This window comes from Vespa velutina, chromosome 20, assembly GCF_912470025.1.
Source record: "Vespa velutina chromosome 20, iVesVel2.1, whole genome shotgun sequence".
NCBI lineage: Eukaryota > Metazoa > Arthropoda > Insecta > Hymenoptera > Vespidae > Vespa > Vespa velutina.
Window position 1 is genome coordinate 280,277 of NC_062207.1, and position 23,195 is coordinate 303,471.

Genomic DNA, 23,195 nt, shown 5'->3' on the forward strand with positions numbered 1-23,195 from the left:
CTATAATAACGATATTAAAGATAATAGCGACTACAACCACAATAACGATTATAACCATATTATCCATAATAACGATAATAACGTTTATAACGATTACGAAAACAATGATTATAATGCTAGTAATTATAATAACGATTATACCGGTAATAAAGATAGGAACAATAATAAAGGTTATCACGATAATAACGATAATAACGACAAAACGATTATAACGATATTATCGATTATAACGATAATAACGAAGACAACGAAAATAACGATAATAATGATAATAACTATAAGATCCATAACTATAATAACGATTATAATGATAATAACGATATTAACGATAATCACGATGATAATAATGATAATAACGACAATAAAGAAAATAACAATAATAACTGTAATAACGGTAAAAAAGATAATAAAGTTACTAATGATAGTTACGACAATAACGATAATAACAATAATAATGATAACAATAATTTCAATTTTAAAGGTAGTAAAGATAATAAAGAAATTAAACATAACGATAATATCGTTAATAAAGGTAATAACGGCAATTATAATAATAATAATGATAATAACTATAAAATCGATAATAACGATAATAATGAATATATCGTTTATAACGATAAAGATAGCAACTATTATAACGACAGTAACGATAATAACGATTATATTTATAATAATTATATCGGTAGTTGCGAAAATACAGATTATAACGATAATAATGGTAATAGTTATAATAACGATAATAACTACATTAACAATAATAACTAGATTAACGATAATAACGATAATAACGTTATAACGATAACTATAACAACGATTATATCGGTAGTAACAAAAATAGTAATAATAACGTTAACGATAATAATGATTATGTCAGTAATAACGATAATAACGGTAATAAAAGTTATAACGATAATAACGATAATAACAATTTTAACGATAAAAACGATATTAACAATAATAACGGTAATAATGATATAAACGATAATAATAATATTAATAACGATAATAACGATAATAACGTTAATTACGTTAAAAACGATAATAATAATAATAATAATGAAAATAATGATAGTAACGATGCTAACGATAATAACGATAATAACGGTGCTAACGATAAGAACGATAATAAAGGCAAAACGATAATAACGATTATAACGATTATAACGAAAATAATAGTAATAGTAACGATAATATCGATAATAAATGTAATATCGATTATAAGGATAATAACGATAATAACGAAAATAACTGCAATAACAATAATAAGGAAAAAGTCGATAATACCCGTAATAATAAAAAAAATAACTACAATAACGATAATGACGATAATAACGATAAAAACAATAATAATAATAGTAATAACGATGATAACGATTCTAAACGTAATAACGATAATAACAATAATAACCATAATAACTGTAGTAACGATAAAAAAGGTAATAATAATAAAGATAATAACCATAATAATGGAAATAACGAGAATAACTATAAGACTAATGACGATAATAACGATTATGACGGTAATAACGATAATAAAGATAATAATGGATATAACGGTAATAACGATTATAACAATGTCAATAATAATAATAATCATAATAACGACAAAAGGATAATAACGGTAATTACGATAAAAACGGTAATAACGATAATAACGATAATAAAGATTATAACGATAATAACGATAATACCTATAATAACGGTAATGAATTTAATAACGATAATAACAATTATAATAATAATAATACCGATAATAATTATAATAACGATAACGATAGTAGCGATTATAAAGGTTATAACAATAAAAACGATAATATGGATAATAACAAAAATAAAGATAATAATGATAATAATAATAAAGATTATAACAGTAATAATGATAATAACGAAAATAACGAAAATAATAATGATGACTATAATAACACTAAAACGATAAATACGATAATATCGATAATAACGATAAATATAATAACAATAACGATAATAACGATAATACCGATAGTAGCTATAATAATAATATTAAGAGCGATAATAACGGTAATAAATATAAAAACGATAATAACTATAATAACGCTGATAATAGTAATAATAACGATAATAACGATAATAACTGTATTAAAGATAATAACGATAGCGATAATAACGATTATAACGATAATAAGGATTATAATGGAGGAGGCGATAATAATGATAATAAAGATAATAAAGAGAATAACGATAATAATAATAATAATAACGATAATAACGTATATAAAGACAATAACGATTATAATTATTCTAACGGAGGTAATGATAATAAATATAATACCGATAATAACTATATTAATAAAAATAATAAAGATAATAAAACTAATAAGTTGGATAACGAAAATAACGATAATACCGATAAAAATGGTAATATCTATAATGACAAAAATAACGATTATAAAAATAATAACTATAATAAAGATAATAATGATAATAAGGATTACATCGATAATAAAGATAACATCGATAATGAGGATTAAAAAGATTATAACGACAATAATATTAATTATAACGTCATTTACGATAATAATGATAGTAACGATAAAAAGGATAATAACTATAATAACGATTACAACGATAATAACATTAACAAGGGTACTCAAAGAGATAGAGATTAACGATAATAACGATAATAACGATAAAAACGATAATAATGATAACGATAATTACGATTTTAAAGGTAGTAACGATAATAAAGATATTAAAGCAACGATAAGAACGATAAACATGATAATAACGATAAAAACGATAATAACTATATTAATAATAATAATAACGGTAATAACGATAATAACATTAATAAAGATAACAATAATAATAATAAGGGTAATATCGATGATAACCATAATAACGATAATAATAATAATAATAACGTTAATAACGATACTAATGACAATAACGATAATAACGTTAATAAAGATAATAACGATAAAAACGATAATAACTATATTGATAATTATTATAACAAGAATAACGATTATAACGGTATTAATGATAACAAAGATACTTACTATAATCACGGTAATAACGATTATAACGATAACGATAATAACGATAATAATGATAATATTAAAAATATCGATAATAAACATTATAACGAAAATAATTATAATATCGATAATAACGATAATAACGATAATAACTAAAATAAGAAAAATAACGATTGGAACGATAATAACTATAATAACCGAAAACACCGCAATAATGATAATAACGATAATAACGGTAAAAATGATAAAAACGATAATTACGATAAAAACAATAATATAGATAATTACGATAATAATGATAATAACTATAACAGAGACAATAACGATAATAATACTAATAATAACAATAGTGAGGGTAATAACGATAATGACGATTATAGCCACAATAACGATAAAAACAATTATAACAATAATAACGATAATAATAATACTTACGAAAATAACGGTTATGACGATAATAACAAGAATATCGATAAGAACGAAAATAACGATAATAACGATAAAAAAGTTAATAACGGTAAAATGATAATAACGTTAATAACGATAAAAAAGATAATAACGATAATAATGATCATATCAAAAATATCGATAATAAAGATTATAACGATAATAATTATAATATCGATAATATCGATAATAAAGATAATAACTAGAATAAGGATAATAACGATTGTAACGATAATAACTATAATAACCGAAAACACCGCAATAACGATAATAACGATAAAAACGATAAAAACTATAATTACGATAAAAACGATAATATCAATAATAACGATAATAACGATTATAGCTATAAAAACGATTTAAACGATAATAAAAATAATAACGATAATAAGGGTGCTAATGAAAATAAAGATAATGAAGATAACAAGTATTATGACGATAATAGAAATAATATCTATAAGAACGACAATAACGATAATAGCAATAATTACTGTAAAACGATAATAACGATAACGATAAAAACGATAATAATTTAATATCAAAAATATCGATAATATAGATAATTACGATAATAATGATAATAACTATAACAGAGACAATAACGATAATATCGATAGTAACGATAAAAAAGATAATTACAATTATTACATTTGTAACGATAATAACGATAATAACGTTAATAACAATAGTGCCAATAACAACGATAAATCTGATAATAACGAGAATAACGATAATATCTATTATAACGATAATAACTATTATAAGGGTAATTACTATAATAATAAATAAAACGGTAGTAACGATAATGACGATAATAACGATAATAACGAAAATAACGAGAATAACAATAAAAACGATAAAAAAGATAATATCAAAAATATCGATAATATAGATAATTACGATAATAACGATAATAATTATAACAGAAGCAATAACGATAATAACGCTAATAATAATAATAGTAAGGATAATAACGATAGTGACGATTATAGCGACAATAACGATAAAACAATTATAACGATAATAACTATAATAACAATACTTACGAAAATAACGGTTATGACGATAATAACGATTATGACGATGATAACAATAATATCGATAAGAACGATAATAACGATTATAACGATAAAAAGGTTAATAACGGTAAAATGATAATAACGATAATAACGATAAAAGGATAATAATGATAATATCAAAAATATCGATAATAAAGATTATAACGATAATAACGACAATAACTAGAATAAGGATAATAACGATTGTAACGATAATAAATATAACAACCTAAAACACCGCAATAACTATAATAACGATAATAACGATAAAAACGATAAGAACTATAATTACGATAAAAACGATAATTTCGATAAAAACGATAATAACGCAAAAAATAATAATAATAAAGATAATAACGATAATAACAATTATAGCTATAAAAACGATTTAAACGAAAATAAAAATAATAACGATAATAACGGTGCTAACGAAAATAAAGATAATGACGATAACAAGAATTATGACGATAATAGAAGAAATATCTATAGGAACGACAATAACGATAATAGCAATACTTACTTTAAAACGACAATAACGATAACGATAAAAACGATAATAACGATAATAACTATAACAGAGATAATAACGATAATATCGATAGTAACGATAATAACGATAATTACAATTATTACTATTGTAATGATAATAACAATAACAACGTTAATAACGATAGTGCCGATAACAACGATAAATCTGATAATAACGAGAATAACGATAATATCTATTATAACGATAATAACTATTATAACGATAATTACTATAATAATAAATAAAACGGTACTAATGATAATGACGATAATAACGATAATAACGATAATAACGATAATAACGATAAAAACGATATTAACGATAATATCAAAAATATCGATTATAAAGATGGAAACGTAATAATGAAAATAAGATTAATAACGACAATATCGATAATATCGACAACAACGATGGTAACGATAATAACGATAATAACGATAACAAAGAGAATAAGAATATTTACGATTATAACGATAATAACTATCATAACGAAGATCACGATAATAACGATAATAACGACAATAACGATAAAAGCTGTAAAAACGATATACACGATAAAAACGATAACATCAAAAATATCGAAAATAACGATTATAACGATAACAGCGATAATAATAATAATAAGGACAATAACGATAAATACGATAACAACGCTAATATCGATTATAACGATAATAACACTATTAATAATAATAACGACGATAATAACGATTATGACGATATAAACGGTATTAACGATAATAACGAAAACAATAATAATAATAATGTCGATAATAATGAATATAACGATAATAATGATAATATCGATAATAACAATAATTACGATTATAACGATAATAACGATAATAAGTATTACAACAACAATATCGATAAAAATGTTACTAACGCTAGTAACAATAATAACGATAATAACGATTATAACGGTAATAATAATAACGAAAGAAACACTAATAACGATAATAACGATTATAACGGTAGTAACGATTATAACGATAATAACGATTATAAGGATAATATCGATAATACCGATAATAGCAATAATTACGATATAAACGATAATAACTGTAATAACGATAAATACGATAATAATAATAATAATAATAACGATAAAAGCGATAATAACAAAAATAACACGAATAACTATAATAACGATAATAACGATAATAAGCATAGTTACTATAATATCGATAATAACGATAATAATAATCATAATAACAATGATAGCGATAATAACGGAAATAATACCGATTAGAATATAAATAATAATAATTGTAATAACGATAATGAAGGTAGAACGTAATTATTAACGTAGTAATGATGATAAGAATATTAAAGTAATAATAATAATGATAATAACGATATTGACGATTATAACGATAATAACTAAAATTACGATAATAACGATAATGACGATAATAACGATAATAAAGAAAATAACGATATTAATGACGATAAAAACGATAATATCGATAATAAATATATTAACTATATCGATAATAACGATAATAAAGATAATAGCGATTTTAATGACGATAAAAACGATAATATCGATAATAATAATATTAACTATAACGATAATAACGATAAGAGTGATTATAAGGATAATTGCAATAATAACTATAATAACGATAATAACGATAATAACGATAATAACGATAATATTAATAATAATAATAATAATAATAATAACTATAAGAATGTTGATAATAGTAATAACTATGAAAACGATAATGGCAATAATGACGATAATGACGAAAACAGCGATAATATCGATATTAGTGATATTAATAACGATAATAATATTTATAACGATAATTACTAAAATAACGATAATAACGACAATAGTAATAATGACAATAATAATAATGTTAATAACTAGGATAATAATAACATTAACAAGGATAATGACGATAAAAGCGATAATAATTATTATAACGATAATGACCATAATCTCGACAATAAATATTATAATGTTGTTAATAAGAATAATAATAATAATTATAACTACAATTACGTTAATAACGCTAATAATAACGATAGTAGTAACAATAATAACGATCATTTTTATTTGTTCGTCTGAGAATGCCGATCTTTACGCACTAAACCAGTAGCTAGAGTGGAACCCTTCACTGTTTCGGTCACCCATTAAACATCGTGGAGCGTCGGGCTCACCGTTGTAATAGGTACTACCTACTAAACTCATATCCATCCTGGTGGAATAGTGATTCCATCCCGGCACCGCCATGTGGCATTACTTCGGGATAGCGTCACTGCATCAGTGCTGCATCCCTTTAAGGGACTGCATCCCTTTATGGGACCCTCCCTTCGGCTCTACGAGGTAGGGGCATGGAGCAACGTTGGTGGCGCGTCTACGGGCCGCCGATCTGTTTCTTTTTTCTACGCAAGATGGCCCTGACGTTCCAGGCCACCTTGTTCCATTTCTCCTGACCTCGGAGCATTTTCTCGAAGCTGTTTCCTGGCGAGATGTCCCCGTGATCCTGCTCCAAGGCGAGTTGCTCGGCGTTCCACCGGGTACATCTGAAGAACGAGTGGTTGGGCGTCGTCAACGATCGATCCCCAAAGGGGCAGTGCCGTTTTCTACCTTCTTCATTTTTGCGTGGTAGGAGCAGAACAGGCCATGACCTGTCAATAATTGGGTGAGGTAGAAGTTTACCTCTCCCGCCTCCTGATTTAGCCAGTTGTCTAGTCGACTGATGAGTCGGGCAGTCCAACTGTCCTAGGTTCCTGTTCCCTTCTGCTTTGCCAGACCTCGATGCTGTTAGACCTGGCGATCCTTAATGATCCTCCTTCCCTAAGCGGGCTTCTGCTGGTGAATGAATTGTGTGCGGTAGGAGTACGCGATTCGGAGAGCTCCCCTCCTCTGTACCGCGATTATGCGCTTGCGATATTTCTCGTGTTGTTGGCTTTGAGTTTGCCAAGCGAGGCTACTACTTTTGCAGCCTCGTCGGCTGCCCTAATAATATGCTTTTCGAAATTGAGCTTACTGTGTAGCATTACTCCTAGTTATTTTACCACCTACTTAGTCTGGATCGTCGAGTTTCCTACAGTGAAACTGCGCAAGGTGTTGATGCGCTTCTTCGTAAGTAGCACGATCCCTGTATTCTGGGCTGCTAAGGACAGCACATGTTCTTCCATCCAGATGACTCTGTGCATAACCTGGTTGAGTAGCAGCTGTGCCTCCTTCGTGTCTCTTTCGGTTAAGACAACTGCTATGTCATCTGCATACCCAACCATGAAAGCACCTTCAGGGACTGCCATACGTAGGATACCGTCGTAAATAATATTCCAAATATCCGGCCCCAGTAAGTATCCCTGGGCTGCCCCCGATGTCAACTCCAATCTTCTCGAATCATCGCCTGTATTTTATTCTAGTAAGCGCTCATTCAGGTAGTCCCCGAGTATTCGGAGTAGGTACTCCGGGAAACTGAAATTACGTTCGAGTGCTTCCATTGCCAAGTCCCTCCTGACCGAGTTGAAAGTATTTCTCATACCTCAGGTGGCCAGCAGACACAATAGGCGGGGTAGGTGATTCCCGTGCTCCGTCATTTTAGCGGGTGTGACATTCTCCTGGACAGCGTGGATGGTAGAGAGGCCGGATCGAAAACCATATTGGAGGACAGCAAGATCGCCCATTGCCATCACGACCGCGTGCTGCCGTGGCCTAATCAGCTTCTCCAGGATCTTGCCAGCCGTATCGAGCATACAAATCGTCTTGTTTGTCTAAGCGGAATCTGCTGGACCCTTGCACTTGCTTATGAGCACAAGTCTCGTTTTCTTCCACGGGGCGGAGAAGATGCCCTCCCCGAGGCACATGTTATACATATTCAGCAAGAGCTCAGGATGACTCTGCACGACGGCTTTTATTACTTCCGCTGAAAGGCCGTCTGGTCCTGGAACTTTCTTGTTCCGCATGGAGGATGCGGTCCTGAGTAGCTCCTCCTCAGTAAATTGCGCCACTTCGGGGCTGCAAGGCGTAGCCGTGACGATCTCTCTCTCCGGCGGTGAAGGGAATAGTGTATACACGACGTTTTCCAAATTCCTCTTATCCTGAGGGATTCCTTGCGTGTGAGTCCCCAGACTGCAAATGACGATTTGGTACCCTGATCCCCAAGGATTCTGGTCGATATCCAGGCACAGCTACTTCCAGCACCATTGTTGATGATTCTTATTCAGTGTTTTTTGGGCTGCTTGATTCTCCGCGGCCAAGGGAGCAACGTCGAGGTCGTGTCTCTTCGCTCGTTGTGTTAACCGGCGAAGCCTTAAGAACTTTTTGCGAAGGCCTGCGTTCTCGTTCGTCCACCAGTATGCAGGACGTCTCTGTCGTTTCGTGCTCTTCTTTGGCACCGCTATGGCGTAAGCCTTTTGGATGAGCTGCATAGTTGCTGCGGTCATTTTTCTGACTTGTGCAGTTGGCGATAGACTCGCGGATGCAATTTGAAGGGATATCCAAAATTCATCTATGACTGCAGACAGCCTCTCTCGTTCCATTTTTGCAATGTTACACTGAGGGGGTCGCGCTGCGCTAGTCATGGCTGGCCTCCTATCGTGTACGTCGAATAAAATGTACTGGTGATCGCTCACGGTGTAAGCTTCGATCACCCGCCAGCCTGCGATTCTTACCAAAAGATGTTCGTTGGCTAGAGATCGTCTCTCTGTAGCCAGGCCTTCGGAAGGTTGATGTCGAGAATGTGATGAGCACTGCTAGCTCCAGTCTTGACACCACCTCCATGATTCGTCTTCCTCTGGAGTCCGGCCTGAATTCCACCCATTCGAGAGCTTTGGCATTGAGGTCTCCTGGCACAATAAGATCCCCTTGTATTTCTCGCAGCGCGTATTCCAGATCGTCCAGTTTGGACTGGAAGTCGTCTATCCGGTCGTTCGGGGTGAAATATACACTGATATATGTCATCTAGTTATGTCTCACTAAATCGTAACCGCGTTCATATTCTTGATCCATTGGGGATGTAGCTGTCAGGGATCTTGGATCCAGATGACCTCGTTGCCGAATTCGTCGGCGTTCCATCCTGCTCCTGCCCTGTTACCATCCTGTCCTGGTACTGTTCGCTGGTAAGAACAATATCAGCTTTTTTCTCAGAACAGAGTTGGGTAAGAAGGTGATGAGGCATCCTGCTCCTATTGAGGTCACCCTGCAGTACTCTCATCCTTTTTTCTTTATGTTGACTGTGGCAAGGGCCTCCTGGAAGGCTGTGCACGCCCTTGATCCGGCCACGTGCTTCTTGGGTTCAGCTCCGCCTTTGGAGCACAAGAAGCAAGTGGGCTCGCTAACCTTACAGTTTTGATCTGGTGGTCTAATCCGCCGCAGAAATGGCAGAGCTTATTGCGATCAGGGCCCTTGCACGAGGCGCTATGGTGGCCATAGTCAAGGGAGCAGTAGCATCGCCTCACCTGTGTTCTTCGCCTGGCCTTGCAGCTGACGAAGTCGACCTGTACACGGCCAACTTTCAGAAGCTTCGCCACTGCTTTCTCTTCTATGTTGACAATGGTTAGGCGTTGCTGCCTCACGTATGAGTTCCTCAATCTTACATTGTGTTTCTCCGAGAAGTCTGGCAGGGTCCTCCTTGAGTACTGTTACCGAAGTGCAGCAATTGTAGTCCCTTATCTCCAACAAAGCTCTGGGGACCAGTGCCGTGATGCTGCTCAATTCTCCCACTTCTTTCCTCAAAGTTTCTGCGAAAGAGGCCTTGAAATTCACAGTAGTACTTTTGAGCTCGAAAATAACCCCTCCCTTTCTTATCTACCGGGTCGATCTGATGTGTACCCCTACAGCGCTGGTCTTGATGCTCTGGTGAATAGCTCCGGCTACTTCTGCGTAGGATTCACTTTGTGTGATTTGAGATGTATCGCGTCCGGCCTCGTTTTTCTTCTAGGCGTGTCCGCCGCTTTGATCGTCTTCCTTTGCTCCTGCGGTGGGGGTTTCGTCGTCGTCTTCCCTAGTTTTCCTTTTTTTTTGTTATTTTTGACGAGCTCCGTCCACTTGGTGGTTTCGCTCGTTGCCGATTCTTGCCTCCGACTTTTGAGGCTTTCTTCAGAAAACTGCGGCGGGCTTGTTGCTACTCTCTTAACTATGCTAGCATCAGCTATAGAGTTATCACATGGCCGCTGAGAGACTCAGGCGGGTATCCTCGCTCCCTCATTTACCTTTGCTCGAGATTTATACAAGAACTCGAGGCTTTCATTTTTCTCCTCCAGTTCTTGGAGTTCTTGTTTAACTTGCTTACGTTCGGCTGCCCAATCTCAGCCGCCCTCATATTGGCAAGGAGGATTTTCGCTTGCTCTAGTTTTTCTCTCTCTGCATCTTGTAGTGTCACCTTTGCAGGCTGAGAGCCTACATTTTTGTCGCTTTGTGCAGTGATGTCTTTTCCTATTGATTCTGGAGTGTTTTATTCTTTAGTGTTTTGTTGTTTAGATATATTTAATTTATTTTTGTTTTGATTTTCCATAGGTTTTATTTTTACTCCAGAATGCCAGGCTATCTCCGAACGCGGTGCCTCAGGAAGTGGGGGATTGATCACCATCGTAACTACCCCAATTGTTGCGAGAGCCTTTGGTTATAAGATAGGGAATGAAGGATTTGCCCTTGCCGTTCACCTACTTCCTCCATCGGATTCCTGACACTCCCGTGGATGCAACGCGTTGACGCCGGGAGTTTTCCACGAGAACCGCGCTTTACGTATCATCCCGCACATCCCTTTGGTGCAGTGCCAACGTACCAGCTAGTTCTCGTGGCCCTGCCGTAATCCTAGCTAGGGGCTACTACCTTACAGGGTACTGACGTCCGGGCCAGGTAAGCCCTGGTTTTTTTAAGGCGGTTGCACTCCTCGTATCTCGCGTCCCGACCGCTCTACTCGTCGGAAGGGGAGGAATGCTCCACTTCTCCCCTTGGGAGATAATAATAATAATAATGCTATTTTATTATATTATTATTAATGTATATTAGATGAAATTTGACGAGTTCTATCCATATACCGATCTCATCCGGGTTCCTTCAAATGAAGCATTGGATATATAAAACCAGTTGTTGAGTATTGTGTGATTTTATTTCCTGCTGATTGAAGCGCCTCCTATGCGATGAAGTTAAGTATTTCGTAATTCTTAGTCGTATTTGTAGATGCCACTTGCGCTAACAGCGGCGATGCCATCGTAACCTGGTGTAGATAGCGCTGCATGAGACCTCGATGAGCAGTCGAGTCTGCCGTCCAGCCATAGATTATAGCTCCCGTAACTAACACGTAATGGCGTCAAAATCCTCGATAATACAACCGAACACACTTTCACAAGCTACACGATATATGTTCGATCTCTAGTCACGATAATTATCTCCACTTACTCACCGCTTACCAATTTAGAAGCGAGATATAAAATTTTCGGCCGATTGAATGGAATAAATTCCGAAAAACCGCCGGAAATGCGGAGCTCACAGCGATACTTCACTTGCGTACCAACCCGATGATAGAACTCCATAAGAACAATAATAATAACGATAATAACAACGATAATAATTACGATAATAATTAAGGTAATAATAATGAAAACAGTAACAATAATAATAACAATAATAATAGTGAGAATAATAACAGTATTAATAATTCTCAAAATGCAATAATAATAACTGTAATAATAACGATAATAATAACAATATTAATGAAGATAGTAATAACGACAATATAACGGGTATTAATAACAATAATAATAACAATAACAATATCGGAATCAATAATGGAAATAATAACAGTAATAAAAACGTTAATTATGTAGTTAATAATAACGATATTAATAACGATAATAAGATCGATAATATTAACGGTAATAATAATAGTGTTAATAACAATAATAATAAAAATAACGGTAACAATAACAATAATTATAACGATATTAATAACGATACTGATGAAGATTAATAATAATAATAATACGAAGGTCGACAATAACGGCAATAATAACGGTAATAATAACAGTAATAATAACGATAATTACAATGATTATAATTACAATAAACATAACAATAATATTGGTAATAATAAAGATAATAATAATTATAAAAGTGCCGATAATAATAACAATGATAATGACAATAATAATAACGATAATAATAGTAATTAAGGTAATAATAATGATATTAATAGTAAATAATTATAATGATAATAATAACAATAGATATGATCATATTAAAAACGGTAATATTGCCGGTAATACTAACGGTAATAAGAACGGTAATAATAACGATTATAATTCCAATAATAAAAAGATAATAATGATAATATGTATAATAATAATGTTACGAATAGCAATAATAATTATGATAAGAATAACAATAATAATGAAGGTAACAATAATAGTAAAAATAATGATAATAAAATAAGGTAATATTAACGATAATAAAAACGATAATAGTAACAATAATAATAACGGTAATTGTAACAGTGTTAATAACGTTAATAGTAACAATAACGATAACAATAACAATAATTACAATGATAATAATAACGACAGTCATGAAGGTTAATAATAACGATAATAAGAAGGTTAATAACAACGGTAAAAAAAGCGGTAAAAAAACGATAATAATAAATGTGACATTAACATTAATAATTACGAAAAAAGTAGTCATAATGATAACGTTTCTAAAACGATAACAATAACTATAATAATGTTTATAATATTACCGCTAATAATAACGATGATAATAACAATAATAATAACGATAATAACAATAATAAAGGTAATAATAAGATTCTTATAGCGATAATAATAATGATATTAATAACAATAAAAATGACGATAATAATAATGATAATAATAACGATAATAATAACTGTAATAATAGGGATAATTATAACAATAATAATAATGATAATAGTACAAGTAATAATAACGATGATAATAATGATAATAATAACAGTAACAATAACTGTAATAATAACGATAATAAAAAACGATAATAACGAATATAATTCTAACGATAATAATAACGATGTCAATAACGAGTATAAAACGATAATAATAACGATAAAAATAGCGATAATAAAAACGGCAATAATATTGATAATAATAAACGAAATAATAATGATAATAATAACGATAATAATAATGACAATAATAACGATAATAGTTACGAGAATTATAACGGTAATAATAACAATAAAAATAATGATAAAAATAACGACAATAACAATGATAATAATTACGATAATATTAACGGATACAATAACGATTATAATAACAATCATAATAACTGTTATAATAACGATAGTAATTACGATAATAATTGCGATAATAATTACGAAAATAATAATGATAATAGTCCAGGTAATAATGACGCTGAAAATAACAATAATAATAACGAAAATAATAATAATTAAGATAATAATTATACTAATAGCTATAATAATAATGATAATAATAGCAATAAAAATGACGATAATAACATCGCTAAAACAAACGACAATAATTAATATAATAATAACGATAATAATAACGATAAAAATAAATGGAATAATAACCTATTAATGACAGTAGTAATAATAATGACAGTAGTAATAACGGTAATAATAAGGATAATGGTAACGATAATAATAACGATAACAATAAGGATAGAATCAACGATATTAATGAAGGTTAATAATAGCGATAATAATACGGATATTAATAAGGACAATAATAAACATAGTAATAAAGATAGTAATGCAGATTAATAATATGTGTAATAATAACGATAATAATAACGGTTATAATAACGATAATATTAACGGAAAAAATACCAATAATTATTACGGAAACGAATGTTATAATAACGATAATTATAATGTTAATAATATCAGTCATAATAACTATAATAATAATGATAATAATACTGGAAATGGTAACGATGAAAATAACAATATTAATAACGATATTAATAATAATAAAAATGATAATAAAGATATTAATATCACATAATAATAATGATAATAGTAACAATAAAAATGATATAATAATAAGAGTAATAATAACGATAATAATAAGGGGAATAATAACAATAAAAATAAAGGTATTAATAACGTTAATAATAACGGTAATAATAACAATCATAGTAAAGATAATAATAACAATAATTATTAAGTTAATAATAACGATATTAAGAAAGATAATAATAATGATAATAACAACGGGAGTAATAATGGTAATAATATCGATAAAATAATAATAATAATAATAACGATTATAATAAGGATAATAATAACGATAATAAGAGTTATAATAATATCGATACTAGTAACGATTATAATAAGGCTAGTAATAACGAGAATAATAACGGTAATAATAACGATAAAAATAATGATTATTATAATGATTATAGTAAGTATATTGATAACGATAATAAGTAGGATAACAATAAAGATAGTAGAAACGATAATAACTAACATTAATAATAACGATAATAATAAGGATAATAATAAATATAGTATTAACGATAGCAATGAATGTTTTTAATAGCAATAATAATAAGGATAATAATAAAGATAACAATAACGATAATAATAATGGTAATTATAAAGATAATAATAATGATAATAAAACTGATAATAAGGTTAATAATTACTATTATATTAACAATAACAACAATGTTAATAATAACGATTACAATAAGGATAATAATAATCATATTAATAACGATTGTAATAAAGATTAATAATAACGATAATAATAAAGATATTAATAATGGTAATAATAACGTTAATAAGTACGGTAATAAATACGGTTATAACAAGAGAAATAATAACAATAATACCTACGGTAATAATCACGGTAATATTAAAGATAATAATAATGATATTAATACCAGTAATAATAACGATGAAATTAAAAATAATACCGATAATAATGATAAAAGATAATAATAATGTTACTAATAACGATAATAATAATGATAATAATAACAATAAATATGACGATTATAATAGCAGTAGTAATAACCGTAATAATAACGGTAATAATAACGCTAACAATAATCATTATAACCATAATATTATTCATAATAATCATAATAATCATTTTAATAATCATTATAATCATATTAAAAATCATAGTAATCAAGATTATCGTAATAATAATTATAATTATCATAATAATTATCATGATGTTCATAATTATAATCATATTATCTATAATACTAATCATAATATTCATAATAACAATAATAGTAATAATAATAATCATATTGATGTTCACGAAAGCCATAATAATCATAATAATAATCATAATAATCGTAATAATAATCATAATAATAATTATAGTTGACTTAAAAATCATAATAATATTCATAATAAGCATAATAAATATCATAATAATCCTTATAATGCTAATAATAATCTTAATAAACATAGTAAATAAAATAATAGCAATAATAATCATAATTACTGTAATAATGATAAGAATAATCACTATGCGCAAAATAAAACTAATAATAATTATATGATCATAATAATATTTACAATAATGGTAATAATCATAATAATTATCATAATAAATAAATTGTCTATAATAATTCAAATGAGAATAATAATAGTCATAGTAATTATAATAATCACAATAATAATCATAATTACCATCAAAATAACCATAAAAACCATAATAATGTTTATAAAATCCATAAAAATCATAGTAACCAAAGTAATAATCATAATAACGATAACAATTATAATAATAATTATAATAATCATAAAAATGTTAATAATAATAATAATAATCTGAATAATAATAATAACCATGATAATAATCATAATAATGTTGAAAATAATCAAAATTATTGTCATAAAAAATGAAATAATCATAATGATTTTAATAAAAATAGTAATAGTCATAATTATTACAATAATAGACATAATATTTTTAATAAATATAATAATAATCAATATAATTATAAAAATAATCATAATAAACATAATAATAATTTTAACATCTATAATAATCATAATAATAATCATAATAACCATAAAAATTCTAATAATCATTATAATAATCTTAATAATTATAATAATCATAATAATCCTAATATTGTTCGAAAGAGTCATAATAATATTCATTATAAACATAATATTTACCATAATAATAATAATAATCGTAAAAAATATAATCAAAATCATAATAATCATATTAATGACCATAATAATTAAAATAATCATAATAATAATTCTAATAATGATAATAAATGCAAAAACCTTAATCTTAATAATATTCTTAATACCCTTAATAATCATAATAATAACCATAAGAAACATAATTATAATATTAAAAATTATAATTATAATTATAATCATAATCTTAATTATAAGCATAATAATCATAACTAACATAATAATAATATAACTAATATAATAATATCTGTATTAACAATAAAAATAAACATAATAATAACCACATTAACAATAATAATCATAATAATTGTAATAATCATAATAATCATATATATAATTATAAGAAGAAGAAAAATTATAATAATCATAATAATAATCATAATAAACATGATAATTATAATAAAAATCATAATAATGTAAATAATCACAATAATAATCATAAAGATTATAATAATCATAATAATACCAATAATTACCACGATAAACATAATAATCATAATAATAATCACAATACAATTCACAATCACAATAATAACCATAATAACCGCAATAATAATAATAAAAACAATAATTGTAATCATAAGAGTCATAATAATTATCATAGTAATTATAATAATCATAATAATAATCACAATAATAAGCATAATGTATGTATTAAACCTAATAATAATCATAATATTCATAATAAACATAATATTCATAACAATTATCATAATAAATATAATAATCCTAATAATAATCATAATTAACATAATAATCATGACAATAATCATAATAATCATATCTATAATCATAATAATAATAATAATATTCACAATGACGATAATAATCAAAATAAACATAATAATTATCATAAAGGGTACAATAACCATAATAATGCTAATAAGAATAATAATACTCATAATAATTTTAATAAACATACTAATAATCATGATAATAATAATAATAACAAGAATCATCAAAATAATCATAATAATCATAATAATAACCATAATAATATTAATAATCTTATTACGAATCGTAATATTATTCACAATAAACATAATAATAATAAAAGCCATAATAATATCCATAAAATTATAATAATCATAATTATAATCATAATAATCATAATGGTTATAAGATTGATCACAATAATGATAATAATCATAATAATAATAATAATTATCATAATATATCTAATAAAAATAATAATCCTAATAAGAATCATAATAGTCATAATTATTATAATAATCACAATAAGAATCATAACAATCATAGCCATAATATTAATGATTTTAATAATAATAATAATAATTATAAAAAGCGTATTAATACAGATAATAGCTATAATAATAATACTAATAATAATCATAATAACCATAATAATCATAATAATATTCATAATAACCATAAAATTCAGAATAATATTCACCTTAATAATCATAATAATCATAATAATCATAAGAACAATCGTAATTACCATAATGATAATCATAATAATCATAATAATGAATATAAAAATTATAATAATCATAATATGAAACTGTCGGATTTAGAAATACCCCGACGAGTCGTGGGAAAGTCATGCGAGTGCCTTCCGAAGTATTGCGACTGTCGAACTTGAAAATATGACAACTGGTCGAGGGAAAGTTATGCGAGTGCTTCTCAAACCAATGCGACTGTCTGAACTGGAAGTATTCTGACTGGTCGATGGAAAAATATGTGAGTACAGCTAGAACCAATGCGACAGGAACATGGAAACATTCCGACTATTCCAGGAAAAGTTGTGGGATTTCCTCTCGTATCAATGCGACTGTCGGACTCGGGAAAATTTCAAGTAGTTGAGGGGATGTTATGCAATTGACTTGTAAACCAAGGCGACAAACGTGCTTGGAAATATTCCGACTGGTAGAAGAAATGTTATGCGTGTATCTCTCGATTCAATGCGACTCTCGGACTTGAAAATATTCCGACTAGTCGAGGGAAAGTTATATGAGTGCTTATGGAACAAATGGGACAAACGGACGTAGAAATTTCCGAAAGACGAGGGAAAGTCATGAAAGTTCTTCTCGAACGTATGCGAATGTCGGACTTGGAAGTGTTCCGTCTAGTCGAGGGAAAGATATGTCAGTACCTCTCTAAACAATGCGACTGGCGTATATCGAAACATTACGACAAGTCCAGGGAGAGTAGTGGGAGTTCCTCTCGAAACAATGCGACCTATAGACTCGGAAAAATTCCACCTAGTCGAAGGAAAGTCATTCGAGTGCGTCTGGAAACAATGCTACTGTCGGACCTAAAAATATTCTGACAAGACTAGGGAAAGATATACAAGTGCTACTCAAACCGACGCGACCGTCGAACTAGTAAATATTTTAACTAATCGAGCGAATGTTTTGCGATTGACTTATAAACCAAGGTGACAAGTTGGATTAAAAATACACCGACTGGTCGAATGAAAGTCATACATATGCATTTCTAATCAATGCGAAACTCGAACTTATAAATTTTCCGACTACTCGAGGTAAATTTATGCGAGGGCCTCACGAACTAACGCGACTGTAAGAATTGGACGTATTCCGACTAGTCGAGCGAAAGTTATGACAGTGTCTCACGAACCAATGCGACAAACGGACGCGTATACATACCGAATAGTCTAGAGAATGTTATGCGATTGACTTGAGGAACAATCCGACGGTCGGAATAAGACATATTACAACAAGTCGTGTAAAAGTTATGAGAGTGCATTACGAACCAATGCGACTATCGGAATTGGAAGAATTTCGACTAGTCAAGGGAAAATTATGCGAATGCTTCTCGAACCGATGCGACCCTCGGTCCAGAAAATATTCCGACTAGTCTTGGAATAGTTATGCGAGTTACCTGTAAAACAATTACACTATCGTACTTGAAAATATTCAGACTAGTCGAGGGAAAGTTATGCGAGTGCCTCTCGAACTAATGCGACTATCAGAATTGGAAGCATACCAACTTGTCGGGGAAAAGTTATAAGTGTACCTCTCGAATAAATGCGACTAACGGATTTATGAAAATACCGAATATTCGAGAGATAGTTATGCAATTGACATGTGAAGAAATGCGACTGTCGTACTTGGATATATTCAGATTACCCGAAGGAAAGTTATGCAAGCGTTTTTTGAACTAATGCGTCTGTCGAACCTAGAAATATTCCGACAAGTCGAGGGGAAGAATTGTGAGTAACTTGTGATCCAATGCGACTTTCGGGTATAGAAATATTCCAACTAGACGAAGGAAGATTATGCGAGTTTCTTGTGTACTAGCGAGACTGTCCGACTTGGGAATATATCGACGAATCGAAGGAAAGCTATACATGTGCATCTCGATCGAATGCGACTTTCAGATTAATAAATAATCCGACTAACCGAAGGAAAGTTATGCGAGTGTCTCTCAAACCAATGCGACTGTCAGACTTGCAAGTATTCCGACTAGTCATGGGAAAGTTATGAGATTGCTCCCAAACAAATGCGGCTATCGGTCTTGGAAATATCTCGTCTAGTAGAGGGTATATTATGCGAGTGACTCTCGGACAAATGCGGTTGTAGGACATAAAAATACTCCGATTATTCGAAGGTAAGATACACGAGGCCCTTTCGCTCCAATGCGGCTCTCAGAAATGGAAATATCCTAACTAGTGGAGGGAAGATCATGCGAGTACAACTCGAACCAATTCGACCATTGGACTTGGAAATATTCTGACTAGTCGAGTGAAAAATATGCGAGTACCAGTCGAAACAACGCGATTGTCGGACTTGGCAATATGCCGAATAGTCGCGGAAAAGATACGCGATATTCTCTCTAACCAATGCGGTCGACGTAATAGGAAATAATTCAGTTAGTCTTGGGTAATTTATACAAATGCCTCTCGAACCGATAAGGCTCTCTGATTTGGAAATTTCCCGAGTATTCTAAAAAGTTATGCGAGAAACGTGTAAGCCGTTGCGGCTGTCAGACTTCCGAACATCCCAATCAGTGGAGGTAATGTTATCCGAGTGCCTTTCGAACCAAATTGGCTGTCTAACTTGGAAATATTTCGACCAGTCGAGGAAAAGTTATATAAGTGGCACTAGAAACAATGTGGCTGGCGGTCTTGAAAATGTACCGACTTCTCGAGAGAAATTTATGCGAGTGATTCTTGGACTAATAAAACTGTCAGATCTAGAAATGTTCCGACTAGTCAAGGAAAAGATATGAGAGTGACTCTGGAATCAAAGCTGTTGTCGGTCTTAGAAACATTTCAACGAGTCGAATAAAAGATATACGTGTGCCTCTCGCAACAATATGAATTTCGGACTAGGAAATATTCCGACTTGTCGAGTGCAAATTATGCGAGTGGTTCCCGGCCCTTTGCGACTGTCGGACTTGGAAATACTCCGACTAGTCGAAGTAAAGTTGTGCGAGTACAAATCGAACCAATTCGGCTGTCGGACTTGGAAATATTCGGAATAGTTCAGAGAAAGTTATGCGAGTGACACTAGAACAAAAGCGACTGCCGCACTTGAAAATATCCCGACTAGTCTTGGAAATGTTACTCGAGTATCTTGTCTGTCAATGCGACTGTCTGACTTGGAAATAAACACACTAGTCGAAGGAAAGTCAAGTGAGTGCCTCTCAGACCAATGCGGCTACCGGAAATTGGAAATATTCCAACTGGACAGGGAAGTTCTGCAATTGACTTTTGAATCATTCTGACTGTCGGGCTTGGAAATATTCCGAATAAACGAGGGAAAGTTGTTCGTGTGCCTCTCGAAAAATTAAGACTGTCGGACTTGGAAATGTTCAAACTAGTAGAAGGAAATTTATACGAGTATTACTCGAAATGAAGCGAATGTCGGATTTCGAACTATTCTGACTAGGCGAGGGAGAGTTTGCGAGTGACTTGTGAACCAATGCAGCCGTCAGACTTGTAAATATTCTGGCTAGTCAAAGGAAAGTTATGCGAGGGTGTTTCTAAATATTCAGACTGTCGTATTTAGAAGTATTAAGCCTAATCGAAAGTCAGTTATGCGAGTGCCTTTTGGAACAATGCGGTTATCTGACTTGGAAATATTCTGACAAATCGAGAAAAAATTATACGGGTCCCTCTCGATCCCATACGACTGTTGGTCTTGGAAATAGCCCGCCTAGTCGAGAGAAAGTTGTGCGAGGGCCACTTAAAATAATGCGGCTGTCGTATTTGGAAATATTCCGACTAGTTGAGCGAAAGGTACGCGAGTGTTTTTAAACCAATGCGACTGTCGGACTTGAATATATTCCTACTAGTCTAGGAAAAGTTGTGCGAGTATCTATCGAAGCAATACGACAGCTGGTCTTAAAAGTAACACGCTAGACGGGGGAAAGTTATGGGATTTATTCTCGAAACAAATTAACTGCCGCACCTAAAAATTTTCGGATAAGTCAAGCGAAAGTTAGGCGAGTGTCTTTTGAAACAATGCGTCTTTTGCACTTGGAAGAATTTCGACTAATCGAAGGAAAGTTACGCAAGTGACTTGTGAAACAATGAGACTTACGGACGTGGTTAGTACCGACTAAACGAGGGAAAGTTGTGCGAGTCCCTCTCGAAACAATTTGTCTGCCGCACCTATCAATGTTTCGTCTAGTCGAAAGAAATTTGTGCAAGGGCCACTTGAAACAATGCGACTTTCACACTTGGAAATATTCCGCTTTGTCGAGGGAATATTGTACGAGATCCTCTACAACCAATACCATTATGGGACTGGGAAATATTTTGAGTAGTCGAACGAATGTTTTAAAAGTGCGACTCGAACCGATTCGATTGTGGAGCTTAGAAATATTCTGACTTGTCGAGGGAAACTTAGGTGAGAAAGTCTCGAACCAAAGCGACTGTCGCAGTTGAAATATTAAGACTAGTCGAGAAAATGCTATACGAGTGCCTCTCGAAACAATTCGAGCATCAGACCTAGAAATATTTCGACTAGTGGAGGATAAGTTATGCGAGTGACTCTCC